This window comes from Falco punctatus, assembly GCF_963210335.1.
Source record: "Falco punctatus genome assembly, chromosome: 3".
Taxonomy (NCBI): Eukaryota; Metazoa; Chordata; class Aves; order Falconiformes; family Falconidae; genus Falco; species Falco punctatus.
In genome coordinates this window covers 27188481-27201122 of record NC_137582.1, presented here as the reverse complement: position 1 = coordinate 27201122, position 12642 = coordinate 27188481, and the positions used below count along the sequence as shown (strand labels likewise).

Sequence of the window (12642 nt, the reverse complement as noted above, 5' to 3'; positions counted from 1 at the left end):
CATGGCTTTCATATCTTGATCTATTGAAAACTGGAAGATGTAGTGTTACTTAGTTTAATAGTGGCAGTTTAGTTCTTGGAAAGGTATTTTGTACATCAACAAAAGCTTCTATCCCAGCTGTGGCAATTTGCCAAAGATCTGATTCGTTATGTAGTAGTACAGCCCCAAATCTACTATCCAGAATTTCCTGCTATATGGAACAGGGTCATGTCATGTACAGTGTGTTAATTAAAATAATCAAGGTATTTTCAATTTAAACTTCTATTATACAAAAATAATTTAGTGTCCTCTAAAAGACTTCATTAATTGAGGTCAGACTGCAAGTGGAAAACACGAGACTTCTGACCTATAAAAGCTGGCTGAGGAAGAGAAGTCTGTTTTAGTCTTCTGCTTCCAGGATGTAGTTCCTTGCTGCAAGGACTGGCAAAGTTACTCTAAACTAAGCCATTAATATTCAAAGACAAAGAAATCATCAGATTTTTAAAGTATTTTCAGTTTTGCAGATAATGTAGACGAATGTACATTTCAATGTGGGAAAACAGGAAGAACTTTAGTGAAGCCCATGACAAAATGAAAAATCCTATTAATGAAAATAGTTAGAACGGACAAAGCAAAAAGAAAACAGTGAAAATGGCTTAAAATATTTTTAAAATTCTGTAGAAGTGCTGCATGATTATTTGGGTATTTTACAAATGTAGGGTTTACCACAGAAGGCATAGGAATTTTTATTAATGCGTAGGAGGGACTTGGTGTATTGTCATGTTTAGATGCTTCTTTTATGTTGGCACCGATGGCAAAATTATACTCGCATGTGTCATTGTTGGCTTTGAAAGGTGTTACCTTTTAGAGATGAGCGTAATACTGTGAGCAGACCTCCTCGTAAGTGTTATGATTGTATGTACCACAAAAATATTACTTTATGTATTGTATGTATAACCAGACTTATTCTGCTAACTTTCCTGCTCCCTCAACGCTTGACTGAAATTTGAGTCAGAAGTTAGGACTGGTATGGAGTAAAGAGAATAAATGGGCTCTCATGTGAAGGAGCTGGATAGAATATAACTACACAAGGAAACATTTCCTACCCTTGTTTTTCCATTTCACCTACACCATATTATTGGGCCTCACTCTACATCTTTTATCTTTTTTATTAAAACTTTATCTTCAGTATTATTGGAATGTATTAAAGAGGAAAACTATAAATGGAATTATTTTATGAATATGGTGATTTATTTATTGCACACATTGAACAAATTTTCTCCAGAAATAAACAGTTAATTTACTCTTCTGCCAAAGTGTAGTTGCAGTATTTGAAAATGAGTTATTTATTCCATCAATGAACTTGTGGAACTAGGCAACGAATATTCACATATGTATTAATTCGAAATGCAGTCTTAAAATGACACTTAAAATGGTGTAATGTCAAAGCCATATAAGAACCGTAACTCTCATAAACCATATGAGAGTTCCATCTTCACTTTTTTACTACCACTGGTTCAATTCCCCTTAATTAAGTGCTTATATTATCTAGAGACAGAAAATGAGTAAGTACAATTTATCTACCTGGTTTCTACAAAAAAATATTCTGGAATCATGAACTGAAACACATCTTTCAAGTGCTGACTGAAATATGTTCTGTGTGGTACATGAAGACTGATTTTTTTAAACCTGTCAGCTAGCACAAGCAGGCAGTCAAGCATAACATGCCTGAGAAAAATGTCATTGAGTAGGCACTAAGTGACATTCAGGAAAAGTAGCACATGGAATTTTCTTTTACCTTTCTGTTCTATTTCTTTCTTTAAATGGAAGTCAACAGCAACTGTATGTCCCTCATGATTACTTTGAGTTAAGAAAAAATATCCTTCCTTGCTGAGAAAGCAAAATTTATAACAGTAAAAGTTACATTAAATTTTAAAATATGAAAATAGACATCAAGCATTATACCTCTGGATATGTTTTGTTCTACTTCTGGAAGTCAGCACAAGAAGCTTTAGAGGAAAGTACATACAATTCTATGGTGCATAGTCACACATTAAGAAGCTTGTGGCAAAGTTTACTTCCCGACATCTGTATTCTTAGAAGCTGCTGAAATATAAAATTGATTTTCCCTTAGATTTTTTCTCATGATTGTTAAAGTTCCAGATTGTATTTTTATTATTCGTATACCTGCCTCATTATTTTTTGAAAACTAAGTATTCCATACTATTTTGTATACATGAGCTTGGAAGGTACTATATTGTGTAGTAGAGTTATTTCCTTAAGTGCAGAAGTTGCTGAAGTATGATTTCAGCACAGATACAAGGAAAGCAAGCAATATATTTGGTTTTCGTATTTACATCTAAGGAGACATGAGAGGAAAAACTGTGTGGGCATTAGATAGAAGTATTTCTGGTATTGGAACAACTATTTCTGAATATTGAGTACTAGTAAACTTGTACTAAAGTCTGAAATGCAGTGCTGGTAGATGTTGACGTGCAGGAAACCCTGAGTTTTGGTAATGCAGGAAAGCAGCACAGTAGCACGAGTGTTCCACCAGGGGGGAAATAGCAATTTACCATACAGTGGGTCTGCAACACTGCTCTGGTTTACATAATTTTCTTCAAGAATCTTTATAGGACTGGTTTAGCATTTTGCATAAAAACTAAGTGTTTCAGTTCTTAGGTGCTTAAGCAAGATGCATTGTGAGGAGGAAGGGGCTGAGGTGGGAGCCCAGAGAAGCTGAGCGAGCAGCCTGCTGGGTTCATTTTGTTTGCATTTGGTTGAACTGTTTGAGTTCAGTTCCCATACTACCTCATACAACCTCTCTAGACCTCTCTGCCTTGTTTCATGCTTGGTGCTGCTGCAATTAGCTCCTCTGGCAAACAAATTGATAGTGCTATGCTTGGTGAGTAACTCCTGCCCCTGGCCATGCTCACCACTGCTCAGATTCAGGAATCCCTGCTGACGAAGGATAAAAGATGCGAGGAATCATGCCATTCCTCTCTCCTTGCCCCATGACTGGAATGTGCCCAGTGGATGGACTGGGGAGAGTTGAAAAGCTTTATTCTACTGAGAAAAGAGACAAAAGGTACTTCTTGTATGCAGAGCCCTAGAAGTGTTTTCAATCAATGTGAAATGAATGTAGAATCAAGAAAGAATTAGAGAACTCCATCAACTCAGGCCATACTAACCACCAGAAAAGGGCTTGAGTAACTTAAAACATTGAATGCCAAAGTAAAGGGGACTGGATTTATGTAGGAGTTAGAATAGTGAAAAATGCTTGTTTTCTTTAGGAACAAAGGTGAAGCAGAGACTGGCAACTAGCTGACACACATTTAAACCTCAAAGTATCATAAGGCTTATTTTATTTGTTTTATTAGGAGAAAATAATGACCTACAAAAAGGCAGAGAAATCCAGTTATATAATACAGCAATTAGCAATAGTCAGTAATGTAGTAATTAGGAATGTAACGCATTAGAGCAACAAGTAACAAAGTTGGGGTAAAAGAGGTAAACCACCAGATAAAAACTCAAATTTTTGCAGAACTGGTGACAAGATTATTTAGCCAAATGTAGAAGAGAATACCAAATACAGATTAATACAGCACACCAAAGAGGACTTGCCAACTCCCCCCTTAATGATTCATATTGATGATAAGACTGAAACTTCCTATATCATCAGCTGTATGTAATGCTGCATTCCCTGCTAATCAACCACAATGCAGGTTTTAGGTATGAGCATAATTCTCTGTGTTTGGTGTAAGATACTTAGGTATGAGCATAATTCTCTGTGTTTGGTGTAAGATACTAGCAATATCAGCATACTAGCGTGCTACTTTGTGATCTTCTAACCTGTTAGCAAGATCAAGACAAACTGAGCTGTGGAAAAGAAGAGTTAAGCATGCGCTCAGTTGATTTGAATACTCTAGATGCGGCTGAAATGCCTTAGGAGCATGCAGACCCTGAAAAGCTGCAGTTCTTCAGGCTGAGACAATTTGATTCAGCAATGAATCAAGTACTACCTTGTGGGTTACCTGTGTGAGAGAATGTGCAAAAGGTAAGAGCTGTAACACTGGAAGTGGAACAGGTTGAGTTTGAATACGTTGAAAGCAGATCTCCTTAACTCTCAGTCTTGTCACAATGTGCAAAAGTGTCCAAGAGCTGCCTTTTCCCTCTGAAACCTGCAGTAAGTAGTTGTGTCATTGGTACAGCTACATGTGGTATCTTTTGACCTGTGTTGTTGATTGAAACATTTAATGGTGTTTTGAGAATGCTTTTGTCTCCTTAAAAATCAAAGCAGAGCTTTACACAGAGAGGCAAAGATTGCTAGCAGAAACACTTGCCACTTTTCCTCTTGAAACCCTGGCAGACGGGGAGTTTAACAAACATCCAAGCTAACAGGATGATGACATCGTTGATATTTTTGCTGTATATAAGCTGTCGTTGATTGATACTGGTTTCAAATTGGCAATTGTTTTTGAAAATTTAAGCTTAGAATTTGGGACCTCTGAAAAGATCATGATATGCCCAATAATAATTTGATAATTTAGAATAATTATGAATATACCTCCTTGAACCTATAATAGTTTCTTACAACTTCCGTTGTTAAGGATGTGACTAGAAATATTCAAAATACTGAATAAAAAATGGAGGCTATGTTAGATATCCCTCAAAACAGGGCAGAAATTGCATATGTTTTGTATACCTTTCTTTTTAACATACCAGATTAAATTTTAAAATTTTAGATATCTGAGTAAAACCTGGAAAGATTAAATAATTAGACTAGAGCTATGCTAAAAAATAAAGAAGGCAAAAATACACACACAGATTTTCCATGCATTTAATTTGCATAAAATACCTGTAAAACTAAGGGCCTAACCAGTAGAATTTGATAGACATATAAATGGAAATTACTGTGCGTAGTTTTACAGGGTCCCTTTATCTTCCCCTTCCCCACTTCCACACCAATAAACTCTTTGTTTCAGGAGAAAACCAAGCACCAATTAGGCTAACAAATAATTTTCCATATGAGGAAACCATTTATTTTCTGTCCCAAGGCTTTTCTGCTCTCCTATGGACTAGTTAATAATTGTATTTTTGGACAAAAGACTTGATAGCTAAACCAGCTGTCTGGGCTGCAAGGACAGGTCCTGTCACTCTCCACAGCCTGTGAGTGCTCAGGTTGCCCAATCTATCATGATCATTTTTGATATGCAAGGAATTTTACTACTCAGTGGCAGAAAGAATCTCTCTGGCCCATAGCGCTGATAGCATTTATATTTTTCAATCAAGTATTTTATTGTATTTTTAATATAAAAAGTTTGTGGAATAAATTGCTAATGTTGCAGTTCTGTTTGCTATAAACACAGGGTTTAAAACGCAATTATATACTTTAAAATGTAGCTAGATGAAATAAATTCAGAATTCAAGATCTGAGCTCTATACACATGATAATAGAAAACATCTCTTCTTTTACCAAACTGTATTTTCCTGAGGGTTAAAAGTAATTTAGTGAGCTTGAATAGAGATGGGGATTGGTGTGATTTCTAGTATTTTCTTCTTTAGTCAGATATGCAAACTCCCAGAAAAGTTTTCTGTTGCTGTCATTTTTCTTTTTTATTTAATTCAAGTTGTCTTTTAATTTACTTTGGTTTTGATGCTTTTCAAATTTATTTTTTAATCTTAAGTATCCATGTCTCTATTGGAGATTTAGGGTATTCTTAAACGTGATACTGTGTTTAACATAAATACTGCATTCACATATCATGATGACAAACATCTGAAAGCAGACTGATACTGGCTGTCTTTATCTGTCAGCAGGTCCTTTCTGTTGTCAGCCATTCCTTAGCTCTTGTGTAAGCTTCTATTACTGATCGTATATCTAGAAAGCAGAGGTTAACAACATTGTAAGACGTTGTTTAAAGGACCTTAAAATTTTACAGTGAATCTCACAGAAGAAAAAATTACTCCTGAAAATAATAATAAAAAAAATCATCAGTCTATTTTGGCTCTGAATATTCATTAGTTATTGGAGTTTATTGGAGAAAGGGAACTTTCAAAATAACTATGCTTTTTCATTTAAAAAAATAATTATACTATGTGCAACACAGTCTTGAGATTTACTCTTACAGCAATGAGTTAAATATTCTTTTGCAAAAAGCAAATATTTTCCCGAGAAAAATCATTTTTTCAAACACATATATACCAAATGTACATCAAAATGTTTATCAAAGGTTTTCTATCATAGCCAGATTCAATGAAGTACTTGCAATCATTCCATTTATAATCACATTGTAAAATCATCTGGGTGCTGTTTTGACCAACTTCCAGCCAGAGCAATCACTGCAATTTATCTTAAATCCTTTTATCTTTTTTTGTAACAGAAGATATTTTCCTTTCAAAACTGCTTTGTACAGAGATGTGAATAGCTGAACTGTTAGTCTATTTTGGTTCAGAATGGCTATCTTTTCATAGTGAACTCAACTATTTCTGTTTACAGTTTTTATCTGGATTTAAGCTGTAAAGTTCCAAGATGCTATTGAACTGAGTAACAATTAATGTATAAAATAGTGTGACTGTGCTCAAGTTAATTATCTAAGATGTACTGAAACTGATGGTATGCTGATAATACATGAGAAAATCTATGGAAAACAAGAAAGAAAATTAACTGGGAAATATGTACTAAATATCTGGATGCCAAAGTGTGACATTCAAAAACAGAGAATATATGAAGTTAGTTGAGTTGCTGCAACAGTCAGAGAGCTCCAAGAAATGAGAATGATAATCCATGATAACATGAAACACACCGGACTGTAGTTTGTGCTACTTAATTCTGTGCCAGGCCGAATAGGTGCAAAAAGGATGTTATTCACATTTGAAAGATATCAAGGATAGAGCAGTGGTTCCAGCCAGATGGAAACAAGATTGCTAGATCAATTTGCTAGGCTACCGACCATGAAAAACCAGGGAAAGTGCGGCACACAAGTAGAAAGGATAGACCTGAAGTCCCAGCGCAGTGCTCGCACGGAGCCTGCTTAAACACGTAGGATTCAAAATGAAGAAGCAAGAGCTTTGCCTGCCTGCTTCCCAGGGGTGGTTTGGAGGCCACCGGGCACTATTAGACTTGGAGGCAGGGAAGATGGGTGGCCCCTCGCCTCGTGCGCATCCTGCAACAGCTCCAGAGGGTACCCCGGGGTGGCCAGCAGCGAGCCACTCTCTGGGGCTCAGCTGGGTATTCCTCAGATGGAGGATTCACCCAGAGTTCACTGTTATAGTTTGTAATTCTGACTGTAATGATGAGGCCTGTTAGAGTGGTTTTACCAATGTGGATGTTTTCTTTGGTTCAGTCTCTGGGAGTGCTCATCTTTTTTAATGGGTTGATTTTTATTTTTTTTTTATAGTAGTCCCAAAGTTATCAGCGGAGATTTTGCCAGTGTATCAACTTTTTCCAAACAACAGATTTGTGGTTTTGAGGAATTTTTGCCATCTGTCATGCAAGAAAAGATCTATATACTCTATTCCCCAAGATCTATTTCCCCAAGGCACTGCATATTTTTTGGTTCTTGTTTGTTTTTTTTTTGTTGTTCAGTATCTTAACTACATAATCGCTTGCAATTAATTATAGCGAATATAACTATGACTTCAAGCATCTGTATTGTAACTAGTGTATATGAAGGATTTGGATGGATATGTAACACACCACTGTTATTCTCCAAAAGCTCATTGTGCACAATGGAGCTAATCAAAGTAGGGTCAGGACCTTGGAGTCTCCGTGTAGGGAGGTCGTGCTTTTGTAAAGCCTTAATGCCTTCAGCAACACTTCTACTGAGAATGTTACGGAAACATGAAATTACCTCTGTGGCCCTTCTAACCTATGGTAGTTCTGACTGTCAGTTCTTGGAAGTAAAGACTTCGCTTACAAGAATTAATACTGATTTAGTGTTAGGCAATAGACTATTTTCTTTATTATCATCCTGCAGATGAAAAACATAGTTTTACTAAGATTTCACTGACACTCTGGAATCAGCAAAAAAATAACAGGAAGAAAAAAAAAAAAAAAAGCAGTTGTAAAAATTTAATCCTTACTTCTGAACAGAGTAATGATGTACCCATAAAGTGTTCATTTTTGTAATACAAAAATAGGATATTAAAATTATTGCAGCAAACTTATTCAAATAGTAGTATTCCAAGATAGTAAAAGATGAAATTTTAGACAAAATTATCTAATAAAGGTAAAGACTGCATAAACAAAACCTCTTTCTTTCCCCCTAAAAAAGCAACTTGTCATACGTCTTTGCCTTGAATATATACAGATATTTTGTCTAATAACCTTCAGTATGATGATGAAAAGAAGTTTGGAAACTGCTTCTTCCAGAGTCAGTTTATGTTGAGGAAAAAAATTCATCTCATACAACAAAACATACACAATTTTTTCATGAAGTTCAACTTGTATTTTCACGGTAAAATTTATTTGATATATCTTTCTTCTTCAGACTATGTAAAATCTTTAAACGATGTCATATTTGTTTCCTCATATAGAGTATCTTAGACCCAGTAAATTTCAAAGAATCAGGATGTAGCATCCTGTTTCTGTTCTCTTTTGAGAGACACATGCCATCAGGTAAAAAACAATTGTAGTGATTTGCAAACTTCTGCAGTTTAATCTGAAGCAACTATCTAATTAATAATATCTGCACCTTACTTAGTTTTAATATGATTCTAATTTTCTAAAAGCAAAATTAGAAACACTATGACATAGTTTTCTGTATCTAAGAGACAATAATGTAAATTCACTTCTGGTAACAAGGCTGACATTCAGTTTCAAGAATTGCAAAGAAGTGCCTTGGGTGTGTTTTAGGTGGCAATTAGAAACATTTCCTTTCCCACTTCTATGCTAATTTCTAGTCACATAAATTTAGGAAATGCTCTGCTAAGGAATTATCTGTAAAATGAAAGTCAAGGTTTCTAATAATTTGTAGGCATTAAAGATCTTTAAAAACATTCCCAGAAGTTTGTGACTCCAGAATAGTTTCAATATAGGTAACTGTCTTGTGAAATGATCCAAATTTCTCATACAGTTTCAACTGAATTATTTTTTGTTTCTTTTCCAGAAATGTTACATATTATTACCCTACTGATAAAGTGTTTTATGTGGTAAAGGTGAAGTAAGTAATGTTCATAGGTGTTGCATATTTTCTGTAAAAGTGAATTTGAATTAACCTTGCAAACAAGCAAAGAGATAAATTATTATACTATTTACAATGTGATATGACAGACATTACAGACATCTAATTACTGCCTCTTTGAAAACTGAAGCAGAATGACTGAAGAGAAATAGAGAGTTCAATTTTTTTCTTTTCCCTAGGAGCAGTTTGCAAGCTCAGGATCTCCCTGCAGCCTTTTTTCCCCTAGTTGCAACATAACAAGGGTGAAGCTGCTGAGGAAATACATTTTAGGGAAAAGTAATGTTTTCTAAGCAGTTTAACTTACCTATGGAGGGGTAAGGAGATGGTGATATCTACATCTTGCGGATTTGTTTAACCTTTAACTAGAGTTGAATCAGCAGAAAATTTGTAGGCAAATTATCAGCTGAGCTCATATTTTTCTTATTGTACAGGAATTTTCCAAGATGTATCCAAATAATTGGAGAAAATAAGAGATTAAGAAAAAGATATTATGGGACCTTCCCTCAAATCATGCTTGATTTTTTTAGGCTACCTTCTGATATCTATGGATTTAAGGACTTAAAAAGTGGATTCATACAAAGATATATTTATATCCTGCTCTTGAGCAATTGTGTTACTTATGGTCCTCAGGCACTTCTGCTTATAGGAAAAAGCACTCACCGGATGGCCCATGTGTCAATCCAGCTGTTCTCTTCAGCATGAATTCCTTTGAAGGTGCTGTGTCTCAGGAAAAAAAATTGGTAAAAGTCATATTTAAATGTTACATAGAGAAAGCAGGATTAAGGTGGAAGTTCACATCTCTGTTCCCAAACCATCAGGTACGCTGAAATACTTAACAGGATTTTGGGGTGAAATAAAGTGTAATGAAACAGAAATTCTGTGGTAAGAAAAGATGGTTGCCTTTCCATCATTTTTTATTTGTTTTTGTTTTTATGAGAGACCCAAGGGTCTTATGAGAGATCCAAAACAATTATGGAAATGTACTTTAAAATCCAGGTTAAATGAGAACTCTAAAATGCATATTGTTTGGCTTCCTAGCTTGTGTTTGCAAAGCAACACAACGTCTTAAAGAAGCTCAAATTAGGTAGAACAGCCAGAGACAAAAGAGGATTTTTTTAAAAACAGTAATCCTGCCTTGTTACCCTCCTTACAAAATAAGCTGTTGCCTGGATGGCGGGACTGCACAAAGTGCAAGAAATTCTGAGTGCAGTGGTGGCAGAAATGGCATGTGAACCACTTAAGTAACAGAAACAAATACAGGAGGTACACTCTGATTCTGTTTATCCAATGTAAGTAGGATTCACTAGAGTTAGAAGAGCAAAAGGGAACAGAAACAGAATTAAGAGTTATCACTGGAACAGAAACAGAATTAAGAGTTATCACTGAAACTGAACCCATTGAACAAGTGAGTTAACTGTGGGCAGGCTCACCAATTTGTCCCAAGAAACGTGCTAAAGTGCAGCAGGAGATAAAGCACTGGAGATACTGTTAAATGCAATTGCACAGTAGATGGTGAAGCCCTTGTGTTTTTCCAGTCACCCTGCCTTGAACAACTCAAATTTTTTACAGTGAACAGTCTCCATGATGATGTATCTTCAGGAGACTTGGCACAGTGTTCTGGAATGCTAAAGGGTTGGTAATCTCTATTTTAAATAGATTTTCTTTCTTTCATATAAAATAGTCAAGAAGTTAATGTGTGGCAGTAAAAAAGATGCTCAGAATTTTGAGATCTACTTCGAGAATTTATTTCCCACCATCGCGAAGCCAGACTGTGGACCTGTTTCTGTAAAGTGAAGCTTGGTGACTGACTCTGCCCTCGTTTAAATAGCAATTAAAAATCAGGAGAAGGTCAGCAGTAAGAAAGGGAAATTGGATAGCAAATGTTTCAAATAGTTCTTAGAAAGAGCTTGGTTGTATTTTCCATTTTGCCTGCTTTCTTGAATTACTTCCACATCAGAAAAGGGGGACTGATTGTTAGACATTCTTCTACCCTTAATTCTCATTAAAGGGCTCTTCTTTTGATGCTCTTATTTATTTAACTTCATAATATGTAAATTCATATTTCTTCGAGATGTTGCTTTTGTTCAAAAATTGTTGGGAATATTCTGCCTACATGAAAGTATTCTGTGGTTCTCCTGTAACTTGTTAAGGCATGTTGGAATCATCAGTTCTTCTAACAAGGTGAAGTGTATCCACAGGACACATAAGATCTATTAATTCCAAATTATATAATCAATTATAGCTGTTTCACCCTAGCTGTATGCTATGCCTGGACCTCTCTTCTACCTCATTTAATCTAACAGAATCAGCTAGAACCATGGAAAAGATCATCTTACTTTAATATTCAGGCTGTAAACAGTCTTCTTAAAAATCTCAGTTACTTTCCTTGACAGATAATAGAAATCAGTTATCTTTGTTTTTAAAGAAGATGTCTAGTTATATAGCACACACATGAAGCATACTACTAAAGGAGCAGAACAGTGCTGGTAGCCTCTTGTTAATATGAATTCTCACGTCCCAGAGTCCTGTCCCAATGCCTTGATTTTCAGTAGAAGCTCTCTATGTGAGTGGTGACTTTAAGGTGGCTTTTGATGAGACATGATGAGACACCTGCTCTGCCATTATAAACCTTAAATTTTTGCTCCAGTGTGTAACACATCTTGGATTGCCGTATAAGTATTGTTCTTAAGGTGATGTTTAGAATTGTTCCTGTCTTTTACAATTTACAATTGTAAATTGTCTTTTACTTTACCTTAAACAACAGGTTTTTACCTACTGTGTTTTTCATAGGAGAGGTGGGATTTTAAACAGTGTCTTTGTGATTTTGAACAGTCTTTGGAATACTGTGGTAACTATATATACCCCGGCAGAAACTTTGCAGTGCTCTCTCCTTTCAGACTTTCTAAAACTTGGTCCTGACTTAAGGTAAGATTAAATAAGAACAATTAGTTCCCTAGACTGGATGAAACTTTCTTTGTGAATTAATTCTGCATCAGTAACAGCTTAATTTCAGAACAGATATTAGTGCGGCTGAAATTAGAGGTTGTCTTGATTTTCCAAAAGAATCATGTTGTATGGAAAAGTACATCAGACCAAGAGACTACTTGGTGTTTTGAAACTGACTGCAGGAACAGATTTTTTTGTAGGAAAACAAACTTGTTGACAAGCTAATTCTCAGGATCACTAAAAGGCCCAAATACTTCTTCAGAACTGCTTTGCTGCTTTCTACTTTACAAAATATTTGCAGGTCCTTTTAAGTTCTCCTTGATGTAATCCCAGAATATTTTCTATTGTTCTCCTATATTTATTTCATATTGTGCACTTAGGGAGTTCTTATAAAAATTGCACCACATGCCAACATATGTGAAACATGATTTTTTGTATTTTGATTTGTCTTGCCTCTGCACTACCTCCCTTTAGATTTCCAGTTGTCCTCAGACAGTGATCCATTGGTGGCTTCTGCACTGCTGCTGCCCTT

The 12642-nt window shown here is 35.6% G+C and overlaps 1 protein-coding gene across 46 annotated transcripts in view; it reads left to right on the top strand.

Annotated features, from left to right (window-relative positions):
* RIMS2 (regulating synaptic membrane exocytosis 2) overlaps positions 1–12642 on the top strand; it is a 511335-nt gene that overhangs the window by 409449 nt on the left and 89244 nt on the right. The window lies entirely within an intron of this gene.